The sequence below is a fragment of the Manis pentadactyla genome, chromosome 4, assembly GCF_030020395.1.
Source record: "Manis pentadactyla isolate mManPen7 chromosome 4, mManPen7.hap1, whole genome shotgun sequence".
NCBI classification, from domain to species: Eukaryota; Metazoa; Chordata; class Mammalia; order Pholidota; family Manidae; genus Manis; species Manis pentadactyla.
In genome coordinates, this window is record NC_080022.1 from 49,800,857 (window position 1) to 49,815,202 (window position 14,346).

The window sequence follows — 14,346 nt, forward strand, 5'->3', positions numbered from 1 at the left end:
TAGCCAGACTTACTAAGAGAAAAAGAGAGTCAACACACATCAACAGAATCAGAAACGAGAAAGGAAAAATTATGATGGACCCCCACAGAAATACAAAGAATAATTAGAGAATACTATGAAAACCTATATGCTGACAGGCTGGAAAACCTAGGAGAAATGGACAACTTCCTAGAAAAATACAGCCTTCCAAGGCTGACCCAGAAAGAAACAGAAAATCTAAACAGACCAATTATCAGCAAAGAAATTGAAGCAGTAATCAAAAAACTACCCAAGAACAAAACCCCCGGGCCAGATAGATTTACTTCGGAATTTTATCAGACATACAAAGAAGACATAATACCCATTCTCCTTAAAGTTTTCCAAAAAATAGAAGAGGAGGGAATACTCCCAAACTCATTCTATGAAGACAACATCACCGTAAAACCAAAACCAGGCAAAGACACCACCAAAAAAGAAAACTACAGACCAATATCCCTGATGAACGTAGATGCAAAAATACTCAACAAAATATTAGCAAACCGAATTCAAAAATACATCAAAAGGATCATACACCATGACCAAGTGGGATTCATTCCAGGGATGCAAGGATGGTACAACATTCAAAAATCCATCAACGTCATCCACCACATCAACAAAAAGAAGGACAAAAAGCCACATGATCATCTCCATAGATGCTGAAAAAGCATTGGACAAAATTCAACATCCATTCATGATAAAAACTCTCAACAAAATGGGCATAGAGGGCAAGTACCTCAACATAATAAAGGCCATATATGATAAACCCACAGCTAACATCATACTGAACAGCGAGAAGCTGAAAGCTTTTCCTCTGAGATCGGAATCAAGACAGGGATGTCCACTCTCCCCACTGTTATTCAACATAGTACTGGAGGTCCTAGCCATGGCAATCAGACAAAACAAAGAAATACAAGGAATCCAGATTGGTAAAGAAGAAGTCAAACTGTCGCTATTTGCAGATGACATGATATTGTACATAAAAAATCGTAAAGACTCCACTGCAAAACTACTAGAACTAATATTGGAATTCAGCAAAGTAGCAGGATACAAAATTAACACACAGAAATCTGTGGCTTTCCTATACACAAATAATGAATTAATAGAAAGAGAAATCAGGAAAACAATTCCATTCACAATAGCATCAAAAAGAATAAAATACCTAGGAATAAACCTAACCAAGGAAGTGAAAGACCTATACCCTGCAAACTACAAGACACTCCTAAGAGAAATTAAAGAGGACACTAACAAATGGAAACTCATCTTAAGCTCCTGGCTAGGAAGAATTAATATCGTCAAAATGGCCATCCTGCCCAAAGCAATATACAGATTCGATGCAATCCCTATCAAATTACCAATAGCATTCTTCAACGAACTGGAACAAATAGTTCTAAAATTCATATGGAACCACCAAAGACCCCGAATCGCCAAAACAATCCTTAGAAGGAAGAATAAAGTGGGGGGATCTCGCTTCCCAACTTCACGCTCTACTACAAAGCCACAGTAATCAAGACAATTTGGTACTGGCAAGAACAGAGCCACAGACCAGTGGAACAGAATAGAGACACCAAACATTAACCCAAACATATATGGCCAATTAATATATGATAAAGGAGCGATGGACATACAATGGGGAAATGACAGTCTCTTCAACAGATGGTGCTGGCAAAACTGGAAAGTTACATGTAAGAGAATGAAACTGGATCACTGTCTAACCCTATACACAAAAGTAAATTCGAAATGGATCAAAGACCTGAATGTAAGTCATGAAACCATAAAACTCTTAGAAAAGAACATAGGCAAAAATCTCATGGACATAAACATGAGTGACTTCTTCATGAACATATCTCCCCGGGCAAGGGAAACAAAAGCATTAATGAACAAGTGGGACTATATCAAACTTAAAAGCTTCTGTACAGCAAAGGACACCATCAATAGAACAAAAAGGTATCCTACAGTATGGGAGAATATATTCATAAATGACAGATTGGTAAAGGATTGACATCCAAAATATATAAAGAGCTCACACGCCTCAACAAACAAAAAGCAAATAATCTAATTAAAAATGGGCAGAGGAGCTGAATAGACAGTTCTCTAAAGAAGAAATTCAGATGGCCAACAGACACATGAAAAGATGCTCCACATTGCTTGTCATCAGAGAAATGCAAATTAAAACTACAATGAGGTATCACCTCACACCAGTAAGGATGGCTGCCATCATCAAAAAAACAAACAACAACAAATGTTGGTGAGGTTGTGGAGAAAGGGGAACCCTCCTACACTGCTGGTGGGAATGTAAATTAGTTCAACCATTGTGGAAAGCAGTATGGAGGTTCCTCAGAATGCTCAAAATAGAAATACCATTTGACCCAGGAATTCCACTTCTAGGAATTTTCCCTAAGAATGCAGCACTCCAGTTTGAAAAAGACAGATGCACCCCTATGTTTATCGCTGCACTATTTACAATAGCCAAGATATGGAAGCAACCTAAATGTCCATCAGTAGATGATTGGATAAAGAAGAGGTGGTACATATACACAATGGAATATTACTCAGCCATAAGAAAAAAACAGATCCTACCATTCGTAACAACATGGATGGAGCTAGAAGGTATTATGCTCAGTGAAATAAGCCAGGCGGAGAAAGACAAGTACCAAATGATTTCACTCATCTGTGGAGTATAAGAACAAAGGAAAACTGAAGGAACAATACAGCAGCAGAATCACAGAACCCAAGAATGGACTAACAGTTACCAAAGGGAAAGGGACTGGGGAGGATGGGTGGGAAGGGAGAGATAAGGGCGGGGAAAAAGAAAGGGAGCATTACGATTAGCATGTATAGTGGGTGGGGGGCACAGGGAGGGCTGTGCAACACAGAGAAGACAAGTAGTTATTTTACAGCATCTTACTACACTGATGGACGGTGACTGTGAAGGGGTATGTGGGGAGGGGACTTGGTGAAGGGGGGAGTTTAGTAAACATAATGTCCTTCATGTAATTGTAGGTTAATGAGACCAAAATAAAATTTTTTAAAAAAACTCTTCAGTTATTCAAGATCATCTAAAACCTGACCCATATTTCACATTGATTGAAAAACTGGGATTGATGGCTTGGGTATTTGTAGAAGTAAATATTCTTTGTTTAAGGACTTGGGTACTAAATTTTATCTTAATTTATTTTTGTGTATGTTTACTTTTAAAAATAACAGTCTAATATGCTTTTACTTTTTACTAACCTGCAAAACAAATTCCAATATATTGCACAGGTATTTTCTCTGTTAAACTCAGATATCCAGAGACATCAATTCTGTCTGATTCATTCAAATGCATTTTGCTTTGAATTACCTTTAAATGTCTCTTTCTTGACTGTATTTTTAATAATCAACTTTATTGAGGTATAATTTATATGTAATAAAATATATATCCATTTAAAAGTATACAGCTTAATATGTTTTGATAAATGCAATCACCCAGGTAAGCATAATAACAATGAAGAAATAGAATATTTATTTGCAACCCTCAAGAAAAGCTCCCTTGTTCTTCTTTATGTTCAATCCCAATCAACCCTTTGTCTTAGGCAACCACTGATCTGCTTTCTGTTACTATAGATTAATTTGAATTTTCTAGAATTTTGTATGAATGGAATTATACAGTATATGCACTTTTGTGTCTGGCTTCTGTCATTCAATATAATGTTTCTGAGATTCACTCATGTCATGTATTTAAAAGCATTTCATCCTTTTTAATTGCTGAGTACTGCTCCTTATGTGGCTGTATCACAAAATTATTTATCCAATTCCCCAAGGATGAACATTTAAACTGTTTTCAGCTTAATTACCAATAAAGCTGCTGTGAACACTCCCTTACACAGCTTGTGGAGACATATGTTTTCCTTTTTCATTTCTTTGGGGTAAATAACTAGGAGCAGATTATGTTGTATTATATGCACAATTTTATAAGAAATGACCAAGTTGTTTTCCAAAGTGGTTGTGCCATTTTATGTTCTCCTCAGCAACATGTTAGATATTCAGTTGTTCCAAATCCTTACCAACATTTGATCTTGTAGTCTTTTTAATTGTAGTCATTCTAATGCAGAGGCAGTGGTATTTCATTTTGGTTTTAAATTGCATTTTCCAAATAATTAATGATGTTGAGAATCTTTTCATGTGCTTATTGGCAATTCATATATCTTCTTCGATGAAGTAAATGTTTAAATCAGTTGCCTGTTTTTAATTGGGTTGTCTTCCTTCCTATTATTAAGCTGTAGAAATTTGTTACATATTGTAAATACCAGTCCTTGAACAGATACATATATATTAAATTTGTTTTCCCTATTTGTGGCTTGCTTTTTCATTTTCTCAACAGTCTTCAAAGAACAGTTGTTTTTAATTTTGATGATGTATGATTCATCTCTTTTCATGGTTTTAAATTTGGGGAGTCTTTAGTTAAGAAATCTTTCCCTACCTCAAATTTGCAAATATTTTTCTCCTGTGCTTACCTCTAGATGTTCTAAGTTTTAGCTATTACATGTAGTTCTATGATCTACTTTGAGTCAATTTTTTGTGTGGTATCAATTAAGAGTTTTTTTTCTGTCTGGATTTCTAGTTCCTCCAACACAATTTTCAAAACTGACCATCTTTCCCCACTGATTGCTTTAGAATTTTTGGTGAAGATTATTTGACATATAACATAGGTCTATTTCTTGACCATCTATTCTGTTTCATTGATGTATTTGTCCTATTTAAACCAGTACCACCCTGTCTACATTATTGTAAGTCTTGAAATAAGGAGAGTAAGTCCTCCAGTGTGAATCATTTTCAAAATTGTTGGTCTAACTGCAGAAATCAGACATTTTTCCAAAGAAGACATATAGATGGTCAACAAGTACATGAAAAGATGCTCAACATCACTAATTATCAAGGAAATGCAAATCAAAACCTCAATAAGATACACTTCACACCAATTAAAATGACTATTATCAAAAAGATGAGAAACTGTAAGCGTTGAGTAGGATGTAAGAAAAGGGAACCCTGTGCACTGCTGGTAGAAATATAAATTGGTGCAGCCGTTATGGAAAACAGTTTGGTGTTTCCTCAAAAATTAAACATAGAGCTACTATATGATCCAACAATTCTACTTCTGGGTATTTAAAATGAAAATTCAAAAATATATATACACCTCCATGTTCATTGCAGCATTATTCACAATAGCCAAGACATGGAAGCAACTTAAGTGTCCATCAATAGATGATTGGTTAAAAAAAAAAAAAGTGACCTATATATACAATGGAATATTAGTCAGCCATAAAAAGATGGAAATCTTGCCATTTGCAACAACAAGGATAGAACACGAGGACATCATGCCAAATGAAATGAAATGAAACCCAAACAGAGAAAAATATAGCATGATCTCACTTATATGTGGAATCTAAAAATAAAACAAAAATGAACTCATAGAGAACAGATTGGTGGTAACCAGAGGCTCTTGGGGGTGAGGGATGGACAAAATGGGTAAAGATGGTAGAAAGGTACAAACTTCCAGTTATAAAATAGATGTCATGGGGATAAAGAGTACCCAGCATGGTGACTATAGTTAATAGTACTGTACTGTATACTTGAAAGTTGCTAAGATAGTAAATTTTAAAAATTCTCATCACAAGAAAAGAAATTGTAACTATGTATGGTGATGTATATTAATTAGACTTATTGGTGAACATTTCATAATATATACAGATATCAAATTACTATATTGTACACCTGAAACTAGTATAGCATTATATGTCAATCATGTCTCAATAAAAGGATAAGAAAATAAAAGGAATGGAATTAAAAAAAGAACCTAAAGAGATTAAACACCATAAAAACTTTATGTTTCTAATATGGCAGCTGTTTGATGTATATTTTTCTGATTGATTTATTAATTAATAGTGGTATAAGAGTGTATGAATTGCAGCTTTTATTAACACACCTGAAATGTATCCTTTTCACTTGAAACTGAAAGCTTCTAGGAAAATTCCATTTCCTCAGTTGATATCCAAAGGGAAGATGAAAAATTAGACGTCCACCATTTGGATATAAGGATGTGTTAGAACATAAAAGGTTATAAACAGCAACATGTCAGGAAATGCGGTCAAGGCAAGCCCTCTGAGCATGAACTCCTTGATCTAGAAACAGTGTTCAGTGAAACAGAGTAACTAGAAGATATAGTGAGATGATCTGTTGACTGAAAACATCTTCAGATATCAGACAACGCTGCGTTTAAATCCCAAATATCCTATTTAGAAGATATGGCAATTTGGACAAATTGGTTAATCTCTCTAAACCTCAGTGTGTCTTTATTGGCAACATGGCTATGGTAGGGCCTCCCTTTCAATTTTTTTGTAAGGATTAATAAGATAAATGAAATAATATATGTGAAAGAGTCTGAGAGATAAGAGAAGTTCACTATATGTTTGTTTCAAAAACACGTATACTTACAAGAAAAGAATGTTATCTAACAGGAAACAGTAACAGAAGCCAAAGGCAACACAAGCCAAAGCTGAGAAATCTAAGAGATGCCAAATCAGAAGCTCGGATGCCAAGATTAGGAAGCAGGGGTGAAAGTCAGGTAGCACCGAGCTAGTCTGCCGGAGCAGCATTTGCTAAACATGGGTTAATGAAGACAGTATGTCTGGAGAGGGTGAGGAGTGGAGTCTACAGTGAATTCCAGTCTAGATCGCCTCTAAGGAGCCTTCCAACACTTGTATTTTAGGATTCCATGCTTTTCCTTGGAAAGTTTTCTCTACCAGCTCCCATTTCTGGCTTAGGAGGCAGCAAGGCAGAGCTGTCCTCTCTTGGGTTCTAGCAAACCCTCCTTTGACACCTCAGCACTGTGCCTTTGGGCAAAGTCTTCCAGTGGGCATTTGCCACTCTTTCTAATTACCTGTCACCTAAATTGGTTCCTCATGTTTGGAGTACTTTCTATCTTATCAGCCTCAGTTAGAGCATAGCCTAATTCTCAGCATAGAAACCAAAGACACTGGATGCTTGTTTTTATAGCCTCCTCAGCAGACAGAGATTGAGCATTTGAATCTGCCAATCAGCAGCATCCACCATGGGTTTGAGATTAAAGGTTTGTAATGGGCAGTAAGGCCATGGAGAATCCTCTGGTAGAGGTCACCATTGCAAAATACCATCCCAGCTCTAATGTTGGTCTCCCATCCCTCTAAATCACTACTTCTGTGCTGGTAGCAGCAACATTTTCCTTTATGAACCAGTTTCCTGGAGCTGATTTTGGGTAGTGTTCTTGGTGGGTATCCTCTGAACCCAATTTTCCAATCAACCTGACAATTGTCTTAATAAAATTCTTTTTCCTAAATCAGACAAAGTCTGTTTCTTTGTCTTGCAAATCAGAACTGTTACTAACACGTTGTTGTTTAGCATGTTGCCTCATCTATCAAATGCAAACAATAGCAGTGTCTGCTAATACGAAGCTGTGATGATTCACTAAAGGAGGCATACAAAAAGCTTAAAGGAGTTCCTGAAATACAGATTTTTCTTAGCAAATGTTAGCCATTAGTAGTTAGTATTTTATGCTTTACAGGGAAATGTTGCCAACCCTGTGCTATTGAAAGTTCACAACAACATCCAAGGACGATACTCAATTTACTAATTTGGGAACTAGGTCCATTAACATTAAGCATACAGAATGAACAAAACTAGATGTACTATGAAGATCACTAGGCAAACTACCAGTAAGATGGCTTATGAAACAATTGGAATGGATGAGATCAGTACAAAAAAAGGGTATGAGAAGAGGCTCCAAGGTCTCGTGAACTCTAATTTTAAAGGTCAAGTAGAGATGAGATGTTTGCAAGCAATACTAAAAAGAAAAGAATAAAGGGGTAGGAAGAAAATTAAGATTGGTCAAAAAGCCAAAATAAAATCATATTTCAAGAAACGAGGGGTCAATTATTCTCCTGCTTCAAATTCTGGTCCATCTTTCTGCTGAAAGAGGAGGAAATATGCAGGACTGGAAGTGGGAAGAGGGTGGGAGGAATACAAATGGGATGACTTGGTAAAGGAGGAAAATAGGGCTGTGCTGACACAGGAATGACCAGAGCATCTTATTTAGAAGTTTCTATTAGGGTATCAACATAGAGTGCTGGGGAGGACCTAGCAAAGTCAGGTGGAGCCTGGACCAGGTGTACACAAGCGGTACATTGTCCTGCAATCTCATGGGAAGGCACAGCTACAGGAATCTCCAGGCAGCTTGTTAGGCTTGAAGTCAGAATAAGACTTATTCAGAATCCTGGTTACCAAGCCTTTCATAATATGAGACTGGTTTTTTTATTGTTGTTTTGTTTGATCAAGAACAATATCCAAAATAAAAAATGAGACTTCAAAAGAGATGTTTGATCACTAGCCAAGCAGGCTGAGTTAAGCCAGGGCTTGCATATGGTATGGACCTGGAGAAAAAAAAAAAAAGGAGGAACTGAATATAAAAAAAAAAAATCAAATAGCAAAAAACCAGTTGTAGATTCAGGACCAAGAAACAGTTAAGTTCGGTGAGAGCCAAAGCGGAATGAGCGCTCATGGCTGAGTCTCCCGTTAGACACCCACCGGAAGGAGATCATGGAAACAGAGGCGCAAGGAGAATGAGACGCCCCATGTGCTCACAAAGACTGGGCTCCTGAGGCTGTAGGAGAGCGCCAGGGTCCTCAGCTGAGGAGGCTGAACGAGGGGAGGGAGGCGAAAAAGAAGGAAGTAGGACAAGGGTGAGTGAAATAAGAAAGGAGAGCACGGAGAGTGAGAACTTGAAGAAGATTTGTGGGGGAGAAGGAAGGAAACACGAAGGGGGAGAAAAGAAGTAGGTGGAAGTGAGGGAGGAAATGAGAAAATGAAGGTGAGAAGATCATTTCTGTTAAAGCAGGAAGAAAGGACTGAATTATTGGGAGAGAGAGGGTGCAAGAGAGAATGTGTGAAAAGTAAGTAAAATGTAACTCAGTTATCTGAGATCACCCGTAACACCAGAGGAAGAAAATCACACCAGGTTGTAACTGCCATAGTAGTACTGCATTTATAAACAGGTATCTTTTGGCAGGTGGAGTAAAAAGGCCTCCATAAGACACACGATTCTGGGCTTCAATCCATTCACTGTGTGAATTAATTGACTCTATTTGAACTCTACTGTTTTCAGTCAGAGAATTCACTATGAACATGTTGTACATCTCTCAAATAGCAAATAGCAAATGCACTGCAGCCAGATTCTGAAACGGAGCCAGAAATTGTTCATTAATCAGACAGGGGTTTCTCCAATTAGGAAAAACAACCAAGAGATAAATAAATAAAATAAACAGCTAAACCCTTTGAAACATCTTCCCCATTTCTCCTTCCTTGGGGAAGCAGAGGCCCCACTGGAAACAAGCACTTGTACTCATGAGGGGGAAGGTGTGTATGACACCTGGTTCCAAGGCAATGTTTGTTCCTAAAACCTCCTTTCTAATGTTTTCCAGCTTAATCAAAATCATCATTTCCCAACAGATTCACAAATTCAGTTTTTTTTTCTGTTACAGCATGAGAAGTATTACATTTTAATCTTTTACTTCATATAAAAAGTTTCATTGAGCTGACAGGCCCAGGGAGTGTATGTTTTAGTTAATTCCTGAAGTTATTACATTGTAAAAGGTTAAAGCACATAGTGTTCTAGCCAGGGTTTCTAGGAGCTAGCAAAAGATAATTACTTTCAATCTCTTAAACAAACTAATTAGATTATTAGATAGCCAGATAGTTAGATTGCCAGATAGATAGATAGATAGATAGATAGATAGATAGATAGATAGATAGATGATAGATAATAGATAGATAGATGATAGCTAGCTAGCTAATATATACAGATAGATATAGATTGACAAATAGATATAGAGTGATAGATAATACATAGATAGATAGCTAATATATACAGATATAGATTGATAGATATAGAGTGATAGATAATAGATGATAGATAGATAGATAGATAGATAGATAGATAGATGGATAGATAGATAGATAGATAGATAGATAGATAGATAGATAGATAGATAGATAGATTATAGATAGAAAACAAGGTTCACAGACTCCTATGAGAGGCTGACTAGCATATTGGGCTGTGAAAAAGGGACAGCCAAAGCAAACAATGGGTTTGATCTGGTCTACCTGCCAGGTGATACTGGAGCTATAATCAATCTGTCCCATCAAAGTTCTCTCTGTTTTATTTTCTTAAATTCACGATCTCATTTCTTCATCTCCCTTCCATGACCTATCCTTGTGCTAAGTAACAAAGCACAGAGTGACAGCTGTCAGAAAATAGTAATGCTTAGAAGATACCCTAAGGGTAAGGCTCTATAGTCATGGCAGGAAAGAGTTGCAAACAGGCACTGGTTAAGCCTGCATTGCAATTCCAGATACTCTCCCATCACTAGTCCAAAAGAAGATTATTTGGAAAATCACACACAAGGACTCAGATGTCAGCCTTCTTCTAGATACAGACTGGTAACCAAAGTAAGAGTTCCAAGGAAATATTAGCTCACGGGACAAATTATGGGACAATGATATCAGTAGATAAACTTAGTTGATAAAGCAGTGGCAGGTTTTAAGAAGATTGACTCCCAATTTTGAAAGACATTATATTGTGGGTAAAGTGATGTCAAACAGCATTGCAAGCTACAGAGAAATTGTTCATGACAGTAGAATCAATTGATGAGGCAGACTTCACTTCTTCAGTCTCTTCATTGTTGTCTTCATTGTTGTCACCACCACTTCAACCTTCTGCAATAAGCACTCTGATCAGTCGGCTGCCATCAACATTGGGATGTGAAAAAGCCACAGCCAAAGCAAACAATGGGTTTGGTCTGATCCAGCCGCCAGTGATACTGGAAGTAGCAACAGAATAAATGAAACAAACAGAACAATTTTTTGGAGTATAATTAAATATTTTCAGTGAGAAAGGGAAGCATAATGGAAAACAAATCAGAAATAAACAAGGGTAAAAATAATCCCTTGAATTTATTGGGTAAAAGAAATTTATTGCTGTAATAAAGAACCCAGTGGAGAAGTTGAATAATAGAATATAGAATCAAGAGTGATTTATTTGGCCAAATGATAAAAAAAAAATCATCCCAGAAGATATTAAGAAATTTCAAATAAAAAGAAATAAAAAGTTAAGAGATACAAGAGAGAGATGTAGAGGTGTCAGTATTTAATGGTAGTCAATACAGAGTGAGAGAAATTAAATAAATGAAAAACACTTGAAGAACAATGACTGATAATTTGCCCCCCCAAAAATTCTGCAACACTTCAGAAGAAAAGGAATCATAGAGTTCAACACAGAACAGACATTTAAATGCCTACACATACTTAAAAGAACATCCAAAATACCCAGTTCTCAAAGAGAAAAATAAATTAATTCCAGAGAGTTTAAGGAATTCAAATAAAGTGGGAGAAGAATCAAACTGATATGAAAACTTTCAACACCTACAGGGAGTATAAAAAGAAAATGATGTAATATTTTTATTTTGAAGGAAAATAACTTAAAACAAAGTTTGTATCTATCTGACTTATTGTTCATATATAAGGATTAATATCACCCAACTTCTGAACTGGTGTAAGAAAATACAAACTTAATAAAGGGAATTAATAATAAAGAAGAGGAAGTAGGAAGAATAGGAAAGAGTGAAAGAAAGAAAAAGAGAAAGAAAGAAAGGAAAAAAAAGAAAGAAAATATACCTATTGGGAAATATAAATAATATGGTAGAAATGAACCTTGACATTATTTATAATAAAAATAGCATAAACTAATTCAAAGATATTCTCCAGTTTTTTTAAATCTAGTAATATGCTGAATAAAAGATAGATTTAAACTAAAGAGAAACAAAGTTAAAAATAAACAGATGGAAATTTATCCCAAGAACAAAATGCTTGAGCATCAAATTTAATATGAGACAAAACAGAATTTAAAACAAAAAGAAAAATTGATGTAAAGCAATGTTATAGAGTAGGAATATATGTCAATCATAAACACATCTGCACCTAATAACAGCCTCAGACTATAAAAATCAACTCACATGACACAAGTTGTAAATGTTAATGTCTTTATAACAGAAACTAAAAATATAAGCAAAAATGTAAACACTACAGACTATCTGAACCACATGATTAACACTGAACAAATATAGAAAGAAAGTTCCAGACTGATTAATTGAAGATTATATATTTTTTTCAAGTACGCTTGGAACATTCATAGAATTCAGACAAACTGAAAGCTCAGTAAGAAACAGAGTCAAAATGGTGAAAACTATGTTTTCCAATACTATACTAGCATAAATAAATTACAAAAGGATAACTTTTATATCCCATATATGTAATAATTTAAATACTACTACTAAGTAGTAATCTATGGGTTAAAATTAAGTCAGAAAGAAATTATTAAAATTGTATCTGAAAGACAATAAAAGAACTATACAACAAAATTTATGAGATAAAATTATAGCAGTACACGTATACCCTAGAGACATTATAGGTTTGGTTTCAGACCACTGCAATAAAACAAATATCACAATAAAGTAAATCAAATGAATTTTTTGGTCTCCAAAAAATTGTGCATCTAAAAGTTATATTTATATTATACTGTAGTCTATTAAGTGTGCAATAGAGTCATGTCTAAAAATAATGTAATATAATACCCTAATTTAAAAATGCTTTATTGCCAAAAAATACTAACCATCATCTGAACTTTCAATGAGTCAGTCTTTTTGCTTACCTCAATGTTGATAGCAGCCGACTGATGAGAGTGCTTACTGCAGAAGGTTGAAGTGGTGGTGACAATTTCTTAAGACAACAATGAAGTCATCAATTGACTCTACTTTCATGAACAATTTCTCTCTAGCTTGCAATGCTGTTTGATATCATTTTACCCACAGTAGAACTTCTTTCAGAATTGGGAGTCAGTTCTCTTAAAACCCGCCACTGCTTTATCAACTAAGTTTATGTAATATTCTAAATCTCTTATCATTTCAATCATCTTCACAGTACCTTCACCAGTAGATTTCATCTCAACTGACCACTTTCTTTGCTCATCCATAAGAAGCAACTCTTCATCCATTAAAATTTTACCATGAGATTGCAGGAATTCAAATATAATAACAAAAGTTTGAAATATTGTGAGAATTACCAAAATGTGACACAGATACAATGAATGAGCAAATGCTGTTGGAAAAATGGACCAACAGACTTGATAAATTCAGAGTTGCCAAGAACCTTTAATTTGTAAAAATAACAATATCTGTGATGACAATAAAGTGAAGCGCATTAAAATGAGGTATGCCTTATTTAAAGGAAAATTTTGGCTGTGAATACATTTATTTAAAAATAAGGAAGATTGAAATAAAATGAAATAAGCTATAAAAAGTAAAACCCAATATCAAAACAAAAAACAAAAATAATTTTTTTTAAAAGTGGGCAAAGGACTTGAATAGACATTTCTCTAAAGAAGGCATGCAAACAGTTGACAGGTATATGAAAAGATACTCAACATCAGTGATCATCAGGGAAATGCAAATCAAACTCACCTCACAATGGTTAGGGTGGTCATTATGAAAAGAGAAAGAGATAAAGAGAAAAAATAACAAGTATTGGTAAGGATGTAATAAAAATGAAACTTTTGCACACTGTTGATGGGAATGTAAAATGTTGCAGTTACCGTGAAAAACAGTATGGAATTTTCTCAAAAACTAAAAATGGAACTTCCATATGATCCAGCAATCCCACTTTGCTATTTTTATCCAAAGAATTGAAAACAAGACCTTGAAGAGATATTTGCACTTCCATGTTCATGACAGCACAATTCACAATAGCCAAAAGTTGGAAACAATGTAGATGTCCATCAGGGATGAATGGATAAGAAAAAAATAATATAAATATACAATGAAATATTATTAAACCTTAAAAAATAAGGAAATTCTGTCATATGCTATAACATGGATGAACCTCTTAAACATTTATGTTAAGTGAAAAAAGCCAGTCACAAAAGGACAAGTACTACATGAAACCACTTATATGAGGTATACAGTAGTCAGACTCAAAGAAGCACTAAGTAAAATGGTGGTTGCCAATGGCTGGAGAGGAAGGAAAAAGGGAGTCCCTGCTTCCCAAGGGTATAGACTTTCAGTCATGCAAGATCCAACAGTTCTAAAGATTTTCTCTACAACAATGTGCATATAGTTAACAATACTGTACTGTACACCTAAAAATGTGTTGAGAGTAGACATCAGTTTTTTTTATCACAATACCACTATGCATTTGTCAAAATCCATAGAC

The 14,346-nt window shown here is 35.2% G+C and overlaps 1 long non-coding RNA gene across 1 annotated transcript in view; it reads right to left on the reverse strand.

Moving 5' to 3' along the window:
- LOC118925444 (uncharacterized) overlaps positions 1 to 14,346 on the reverse strand; it is a 212,878-nt gene that overhangs the window by 23,245 nt on the left and 175,287 nt on the right. The window lies entirely within an intron of this gene.